At 27.3% G+C, this 9,911-nt stretch overlaps 1 long non-coding RNA gene across 1 annotated transcript; it reads right to left on the minus strand.

Annotated features, from left to right (window-relative positions):
- Positions 1-876: 876 nt before the first annotated feature.
- Positions 877-9,644, minus strand: LOC139426614 (uncharacterized). The gene is made up of 3 exons (XR_011637835.1): positions 9,285-9,644; positions 2,387-2,404; positions 877-941 (listed from the first exon to the last, which is right to left on the minus strand). It is a non-coding gene; the product is annotated as an uncharacterized lncRNA (long non-coding RNA).
- Positions 9,645-9,911: the final 267 nt, after the last annotated feature.

Genomic DNA, 9,911 nt, shown 5'->3' on the forward strand with positions numbered 1-9,911 from the left:
ATACAAAGTCTAGTTAAAATAAGAAAGTGGTAGCAAATATATGACTAAAAATTTTTTTTATTTATGAATATTATTGGTTTGTCTTATTCACTTGTCAACCACTACAGATTCAATTCTCAAATGTATATGATAAATTTCTCTCAAATTCTATTATAAAAGGCTTTGGGTTCATGCGCACAACTGGTTCACTTTTTAAATAGTCTGCGCGGACAACTTATAAAAGACTGTGTGGAGGCTTTTTGATGTAGGAGGTGATGCATCAGCATAACGGAAAAATATCAAAGCAAGTAAGTAGATTAAAATGAATTCAAAATATTTTGTGAGGCTCATATTTAGAGAGCTCTTTTTGATGATGCTACCTCATGTTGCATTCAAAGTGCACTAAAGGCGATTTATGATTTACTTTTAGAGTTGAGAGTAAAATTAGAAAATAAAAGTTATTTTAGAGAAACAAACATCTCAAATAAAAAAAACCATCTTCTCATCTTTCAAAGCTAACTAACTTTTATGATATAAAATTAAAAGCATAAACAAAAATACATAATTGCTTATTTATTTAAAATAGCCTTATCATTTATAATTGGTAAATTTGTTTTTGTGCATAATTATATCTGTTGGGATAATTTTTATGGATTTTAAATTTTATTCATGGAACCGTCTTTTCATGACGCCAACAAAAGTGGTATTTTCGCCCAAAGAAAATGATACTGATTGAAATTAAAATCGTTTGCGAAAAATCACGTGCCTTCGATAAAAATATTGAAGTCAATGGAGGTAATTTCTAAGAACCACCAACCTCTATCAACGGCCATTTTACTGTGGAACGAAGTGGTCGCTCCCGCGAGGTTTCACTGTACCTTGATTTTTATAAACATAAATCATCACATTACTTTCAAAAATAAAATAAACATACTTACCCTTCTGTGAATTGTCATCATCAGCTTTTAAAACAAAGAAAAATATTGTGATGAAGCAAATAAAACTAAATTCTTTACACAGAGATAAATATTAGAATCAGAATTCTTTTCCTAGATTTGAAATTGAGTAGAAATTTGAAAATTCAAGATTCGTATGGTTCTTAAATTTTTAAAATGTTCTTGCACAACTAAGTAAATAAGGTGTATTTTAACAATTTTAGTTCATTCTCTCAATATTTCCAAATTATCTAACAGCGAAATCTAATGTTTCTGTTGCTTCATTTTAACACTTTGCACTCCAATGTCGTCTCAGAGTCGCCTTTGTCAGTCACCACTCTTAAATTAAAATTTTTTATTTCTTATAATTAGCAACCACACATTAGAATTATTACATACTGTAATATATTAACAAAATGATATATATATTTGCCTTTCCATACCTGCCAACATTTAATACTTTCGAGGATGATTTTCCCCAGTGGTAGTAAAATGAATTTCTAATTACTATTTTAGGCTGAAAAACACGGTGTATTTCGAAGAACCTTATGCAGACTCCNACAACTAAGTAAATAAGGTGTATTTTAACAATTTTAGTTCATTCTCTCAATATTTCCAAATTATCTAACAGCGAAATCTAATGTTTCTGTTGCTTCATTTTAACACTTTGCACTCCAATGTCGTCTCAGAGTCGCCTTTGTCAGTCACCACTCTTAAATTAAAATTTTTTATTTCTTATAATTAGCAACCACACTTTAGAATTATTACATACTGTAATATATTAACAAAATGATATATATATTTACCTTTCCATACCTGCCAACTTTTAATACTTTCGAGGATAATTTTCCCCAGTGGTAGTAAAATGGAATTCTAATTGATTATAATTAAGTTTATAAATGCAATGAATATATAGAAAGCATACATTCACACTCTAAATATAGAAATAAAATTTTACTCCAAATATGTAAACGTTGGCAGGTATGCATACCTGCCAACTTTTAATCCCTTCAAGGATGATTTCTCCCCGTATTAGTAAACTGGAAATTGAATTTCAATTTTAGTCAGAAGCATATGTAGCATTTTGAGCAAGCTTAAACGGAAAACAGTAACATCATCATTATCGAATATATCTGGGCGCCTGGGGCCGTTAGTGGTCTTTAAGGTGGCACTTTCTGGTAATTGGAATGCAATTGGAAGAAACACAGTAAGAGCATCGCATATTAATTTATATGCTTATTTTTTAAAAAAAATAGTGGTGGTTAAAATCATTATAAATGAAGTTTATAAATGCTAGGAATATATAGAAAGCATACATTTTACTACCACTTTAAATATAAAAATAAAATTGTTCGCCAAATGAGTAAAAGTAGCTGGTATGCATTTCGAGTCAATGCATCAATGCACAGTTTATAATTATCTCTTTAGATTTCATTATTTAAATATTTAAGAGAATTTAATATAGTACTTACCGCACAAGACGGCGCCAACTGAAATAAAATTTGACATATAATATTATTAAGGCGTAGCTCAATATTTTTACTGATACATGAAGACTATAGATCAGCAGTTCCATAATAGTGTTTCGTGGAAATCTTGAGTTCTGATAAAGAGTTCCGAGAGTTAGATCTTTTTTAAACATTTGTAAAACCTGTAATTATATTTGAACCGAATTATGGTTTACTTCAAATTGGAAACCTAAACGGTATGTTTCTTTATCAATAATAAAAGGAGAAATCCAAAATTACGTATAAACCAGTTAAAGGCTACAATTACAAAGAAAAGTTGCACAATGCAGTAGAAATTCCATAAGAAATTTGAAGCCAATGGAAGATTTTAAGGAGGAAAACAATGAAAAATATAATAATAACAACCAAACTGACGTCGTTAGGGAACTAGCCCATCACCTCCTACATCAAAAAGCCTCCTCACAGTTAAAAGTAGTCCGCGCAGACTATTTAAAAAGCGAACCAGTTGTGCGCATGAACCCAAAACCTTTTATAAAAGTAATTGAGAGAAATTTATCATATATATTTGAGAATTGAATCTGTAGTGGTTGACAAGTGAATAAGGCAAACCAATAATATTCATAAATAAAACAAATATTCAGTCATATATTTGCTACCACTTTCTTATTTTAACTTGATTTGGTATTAAATTACTCTTTCGGAAAGTGGATAACCTTCATGATGGTCTGATCGGACTACTCATAAAAACCGTGTGGCGGCTTTCAGTTATAGGAGACGTTGACTATCCCCGGAAGATATAAGAACACAAAACCTTTTCTATCGAGAAAGTACGGCAAATGTTGGAATTTGTTCTCTCTGTACCGAAAGGTTTTGTAAAGAGTCCAGGAATAGAGAAAAAGAGATTACAAAAGGAAAACAATATTCAAAGAACCTACTTAAAATATACTTATGTTAAGCCCAAGCACGTAACTTTCTGAAAATCCTTAACCAAACTGAAATTCACAAACAAACTATGCCCCCATTTTATGCGCAAAAAGAATTTAAAAAAAAACAGACAAAAAAGTTGTCATCTGTTAGAAGAAAATCTTAACTAGGGCAACTCAGTTAAGTCTCGATCTAGCCCTATTAAAAGAAAGTAATAACTAATAATTTTAAGCCTTTCTTTAATTTTTCCTTCAATATTGTAAAAACTAAACGGAAAACCATTACTCTCTAGATAACTTAAAAAATTACTAGTAGCCTCTAGAAAGTATTCGACATTATTACAAATTTTATTAATTTTACAGAGTTGAAAAAAAAACTAAATTTTTGAATATATTACTACACAAATTCGTATCACAAATACAAAAGAAAATAACCCTAAAATTAAAAGCCTCCCTTTTATCTTAAACTCCAATTTTAATTTGATCATTAGCAATATTAATTTTAAAATCAAAATATTCAACATTTAAGCAATTATCATTAGTCCTCTTCAAAACAAAATCTTCTGGATTAATTTTAAAAATTAAATCATAATTTGCACAATTAAATGAAATTAAATCATCAATATATCTAAAAGCTTTAAAATCATTAAACTCAAGATACTTTGCTCTAAAAATAATGTATACAAAAATCAGCAAAAGTTCCAGAAAAAGAATTACCTAGTGGTATTCCTATCTTTTGTTTATAAAAATCAATGCCATTAAAAAGAAATTTTTCAAAACAATTAAATTTACAAACATCAATCCAATAATTTTTATTAATATTTTCATTATTTAAATATTTATCATTAATGCAACTGCAAATATCAAGTATTTTAGCATGAGTTATACTGGTCTAAAGATTTTCAAAGTCGAATGAATTAAGATTAAAATCACATTTTTTTCAATTAAGTTCAAAACATCAATATTATTTAATAATAACAATATTTTTCTCACTTTTAACTTTAATCAAAATAATTTTAAGAATATTAAAGAATTTTTTACTAACGTTAGAATTATAACTATTAGTAACACAAGCTGTAAACCTGAAATTAACTGGATTTTTTTGAAAAAAATTTAACAATAGGAAATAAATAAGGATAGGTTCACGGTAAGGTAAGGATCTATATAATTTAAATTTTAATTTTTTACTAGAAGTAATAATACCTTTTGTCAAAAACTTTTTTCTCATATTTTAACTTAATATAAGTATTATTAGTAATATATTACTTAATAATCAATTTTTAAAGAAAATATTAACTCATAATGCAAAAGTTGTGATAAGCTTTATCATCAACAGTAATAATTAACTTATTTGTAAGTTTTTTTTTAAATTTTCTCAAACATATCATAATCAGTAGCGATAGCACTAGGATAAAAACAAAATTTAGATTTGTTGAATTTATTTTTTAAACTTTCCAGAATCCCTGTTTTCCATTTTAAAAAAATACAATTAAGGTCTCTTTCAACCAATAAAATAAAATCATCATTTTTCATTTTTAACCTTTTTTTAAATTTAGATCCTCTACTCAAGATTTTAATCAAATCTTGATCTCGAACAATATTTAAATTCCAGGTAATAACATGACCATAATCTATATCAATAAACTGAGAAAATTATGATAAAATTCATGAATTATGATAAAAGAAAGGCTTTTAATTTTAGGGTTATTTTTTCTGTAATTTTGATACGAATTTGTGTAGTAATATATTCAAAAATTTAGTTTTTTCTCAATTGTCTAGAATTAACAAAATTTGAAATAATGTTGAATACTTTCAAGAGGCTACTAATAATTTTTTTTAAAAATAATCTAGACAGTAATGGTTTTCTTTTTGATTTTTACAATATTGCAGGTAAAATTAAGGAAATTATTAAAAATTATTAGGTTTTATTTTCTTTTAATAAGGCTTTTCTACAAACAGATGGCAACAACTTTCTAGTTTTACTTTTTTTCTTCCTTTTGCGCATTAAATTAAAGGGCTAGTTTTTTTTGTGAATTTCAGTTTGGTTAAGGATTTTCAGAATGTTGTGTGCATTAGTTTTTATAAAAGAATATTTTGAACCCTTTCGAGCCGACTGTCACAAATACGTGTCAGCATAAATCCGTATCAACCAGGGTAAAAAGATAAAACTGGTAATCAAATTAATTCTTTAGCAGTTTATTTGTGGGCGGAGTTATACTTGTTTGATTTATTTTATTCACCATTTCTTTGTTCAAAATAAAACTATTTAGCTATATTTTGAATTAACATTGATTAGATATATGATTAAACTAACAATAATTAAAGTAAAAGCAAAGTAAGTCCTTCAAATTAGAAACGACTACATTTAAGTTACCGTTTTTTATTTAATTGCATCCTGATTCTGATTTTGTACGAATGCACTTCTGAATCACCCGTCCCCAAAGGGTTAGCCCTTTCTCTCCGACTGTCGCAAATACGTGCAGCGTAAAACCGTATCAACCAGGGTAAAAAGATAAAACTGGTAATCAAATTAATTCTTTAGCAATTTATTTGTGGGCGGTGTTATAATTGTTTGATTTATTTAATTCACCACTACTTATTTCGAATTAAAAATTGTATAGTTACACTTTTAACACAAATGGTTTGGATGTGTTAGATTTAAAGAGAAGAAAAAATCCGTCAAATTAGCTATGCCCAAACTTAAGCTACCGCTTTTTATTTTTTACCATCCTGGTACTGATTCCTTAGGAATAAATTCATGACTCGCCCGTCCTGAAAGGGTTAAGTAGGTATCTAGAAATTTGTTTTCCTTTCGCAATTATTTTATGGGTTTTGCATTTTACTGATGTATTTTGTAATCTCTTTTTCTCTTTTCTTGAACTTTTTGAAAAACCTTTGGGGTACATAGAGAGCAAATTTTAGACATTCGGATTTCTGACTTCTTATGTATAGAAGGTAGCCGCAATCTGGGGAATATAATCCCCATAGTTTCGTCCAAAAATTTGATTAATTTAATTTTACTTTTTGCGTATTTTGTCACATCTCGAGAAATTTTAAAGTGAACTGAAAAAAATTTGCACACAATGATAAAATTCATTTATTCGAAGATAATTCCACGTAAAAAAAATCTTGCAAATATTTATTATTTTTTAATATTTTACAAGATAATAGTCTAAAAAATTTTGAATTGTAAGGTATACAAGGTAAGGTATTCGTGATTACATATAGTTTCGTTTATTTTGTTATTAAATTATGCAAATATGCTTTCAAAATAATATAAAAGCTTTTAAAAGTTACACAAGTCAGACAGAAATTTAATTCTTGCAATCTTCTACCTATATATTATAGAATTATTTTTTTTAAAAAAGGTAAGAGTTTCGTAGCATTACTGGAATCCTAGACTTCCCTATATATTTGGATAAATAAGATGAACATCCATTGTTCCATCCTTCTATAAGCATTATTTGATATTCTTTCATCAGTTTCTTTAAATGCGAACAGAATGATGTATATTTGGTAAGATTTTGGGATATCATTTTATTAATTCTTATTAATTGTTAATCGAGTACTATCGTTAATAATTGTTATTTTTATTGATAAGAAAGCAAGAATAAGGAGGCTGAGCAACGTCGTTTCAAGAGCTGAAAATATTGATATATGTTCGCGCTGGGAGTTTGGCATCCATTTGGCGTGCACTCATATGCAAAGGGATAATCGTTTTTTCTTAATTTATAACAGAGTGTAATTACATTATGAAAGCCCTTATTTTTTTATTCCCCTTATTTTCATATTCCCTTATTTTTATTCCTTTATTATATTCCCTAATTTTTATTTTTTAATTTATAGCATTATGAAAACAAATATTTTGAATTGCATGAAAGGAAAATAAATTCTTGTTACAGAGGTGCCACGGGCGACTAAAACTGCAAGAAGTGAAGATACAAAATTTATTTTTATCTATTTAATTTATTTAATCATTCAATCATATTACCATCATGACTTACATTGAAAATTAGTCATATTTCAGCCGAAAATAATCTTTGCATAGCAAACTGAAATAAATATGTAAGAAAATTTTGCGAAATTTAATCTCCATTGTTTTTTATTTGTCATCTCTTATTTACAGTTTTAGTCACGCGTTGTTTTAAAATATCATTGTAAAACAACATTAAAATATAAAATCCTAACAATGAAAACAATAATTGAGTGCTAATATTTGGAAAAAAAGTCAAATGTTAGCATAACAAAAATATAATTAAATGTTTGTATTGTAAAAAAATATTTTAAACTGTGTAAAATAAAAATAAATTCTTACTCTGAGATATCATTGTTAAAATAACATTGTAAGATTAAATCTTAGCATTAAGAAAAATAATTGAGTGTTAATATTTGGAAAAAAATAATTAAATGGTTGTATAATAAAAAATAATTAAATGTTTACTATATAAAAAATATTACAAACTGTGTGAAAGAAAAATAAATTCTTGTTCATTGTAAAATAACACTAACATATTAAATCTTAGCCTTAGGCAAAACAATTCAATTTCAGCAATATGAAAAATAATTAAATATTAATGCAATAAAAAATAAATAAATGTTAGCATTATGAAACATAAATTTTAACTGTATGAAACGGAAATAAATCCTTGTTATGAAACATCATTGCGAAACAACCCTAAAATTTTAAATCTTAGCATTATGAAAAATAATCAAATGTTAAACGTAATAAAAAATAGTTGAATGTTAGAGTTACGAAAAATGTTTTTTAACTCTGTAAAGAGAAATAATTTCTTGCTCTTAACTCTCTTTGTTTAACATCATTAAAATAACAAATAATAAACAGAAATTTGGTACACTTTTAAACATTTTGGATCCTATATAACTATAATATCGTTTAAACTTGCTACAACCTTAAAATATTTAATTTGGATTCTTGGTAAAATGTTTAGATTCATCTTCTTGATTTGTTTTCCTTTTACAAATTTTTGATGATAGAATGTCATTAAAACAATAAAGAACTTAAACCATCGTGATCCGCTTTTAGTTACAATCGAAAAATGTCAGTCCTTGGAAGTAATATTAAAAAATATTCCTAGGAAGAAATATTCGAAAAATTTAAATCTCTGTTGTCCGTTCTAGGAAGTTTTAGATGAAAAATGTAAATCTATGTTGCCCTTCCTAGGATATGATAATAGAAAATCGCAAATCTACGTGACCTGTCCTTGGTTATAATTGTTAAATCGGGATCAATTTTTCTGAGAATGTAAAGATTGAATTTTAAAGGACAAATTAATATGTTAAGTTTGCAGCAAATTTTCTGGCCGAAATTATAGTTTAAAGTACAGTTATAATGGTTAACCATTGAACAGATGTTTCTGAGAATGTAGGGAAGTTTTGACTTGAAAGCACAAATTAATATGTTAAGTTTGCAGCAATTTTTCTGGCTGAAACTATAGTTCAAAATACTGTTAAAATAGTCAAACGTTGAAAAGATTTTCCTGAGGATGTAGGAAAGTTTTGATCTAAAAAAATTAAGTAATATTTTTTTTTCAATTCCTACTATTAGTTCACACTCTCCCTATATCTTATTCAAATTTCCAATCATTAATAAAATACTTTCAATTTTTTCAATTCCTACTATTAGTTCTCACTCTCCCTACATCTTGTTCAAATTTCCAATCACTAATAAAATACTTTTTATTCTTCCACTTAAGTTCAAATACGTTTTTTTAACTTGTAGTGAGTGACACTTGATGTTAATACAGTTTTTTCAAATATCAATCCATTCCTTAAATAGGAAGGAGCGAAAAACGAAATGGTTGCTTTAAATTTTACCACGGCAATTCAGTTTTTCACATATTTTAAAAATAACATAACATCACTGATGATTTCTAACTTATTTGAAAGAATTTTATAAAAATAACGAACGTTATACTCTATTTAAACAAAAAAATAGAGACACAAATATACAGACTTACTTAAAAAGTAACAACAAATAAAGATCAGAATCAAACGGTTGTTCATTGTCAGGCTTGAGTGTATTCTTTGAGAAAATCAGGAAGACAACTTCTTTTTAACAAGGAAAAGTTTTCAAATTCCTTATCATTCAATGCGTGATTTGCACTTAGAGTGTTAAAACTGTAAGTCGCAAATCTTGAGACAAAAACATTGGATATCTTTTCATCAGTATTTTTTCAATATTCGATAGTCTCAATAAGAAGATTAAGCGTGATTACAAAATGTATCAATGATTCTCTTAGATTGTGTGATTTGTATGAACAAGTTACGTAAAATTTGAAAATCGTGATTCTCGGAATTCGTTAGGCGAGAGATAACCTCCGAAGGTGCGTAGTAAAATACATGTATTTGAACTACCAGCTGTAATATATACTTAGCTGACAAAGCTTTAGATTTTCCGGGAGGATTTATTTTTATCTTTAATAGTGCAGTGTAAAAGTTTCATTATTAATTTAATAAATGTGATTTAATATTTTTTTCACACCATTATATGCATATATTTAATACGCACTCAGTAAAGACTGTTATGATAAGCAAAGCTGAAAGCTTGCAGAGGTACTAGAAGGAAAATACTAAGTTGTAGTTTT

This window comes from Parasteatoda tepidariorum, chromosome 9 (genome assembly GCF_043381705.1).
Source record: "Parasteatoda tepidariorum isolate YZ-2023 chromosome 9, CAS_Ptep_4.0, whole genome shotgun sequence".
Taxonomy (NCBI): domain Eukaryota; kingdom Metazoa; phylum Arthropoda; class Arachnida; order Araneae; family Theridiidae; genus Parasteatoda; species Parasteatoda tepidariorum.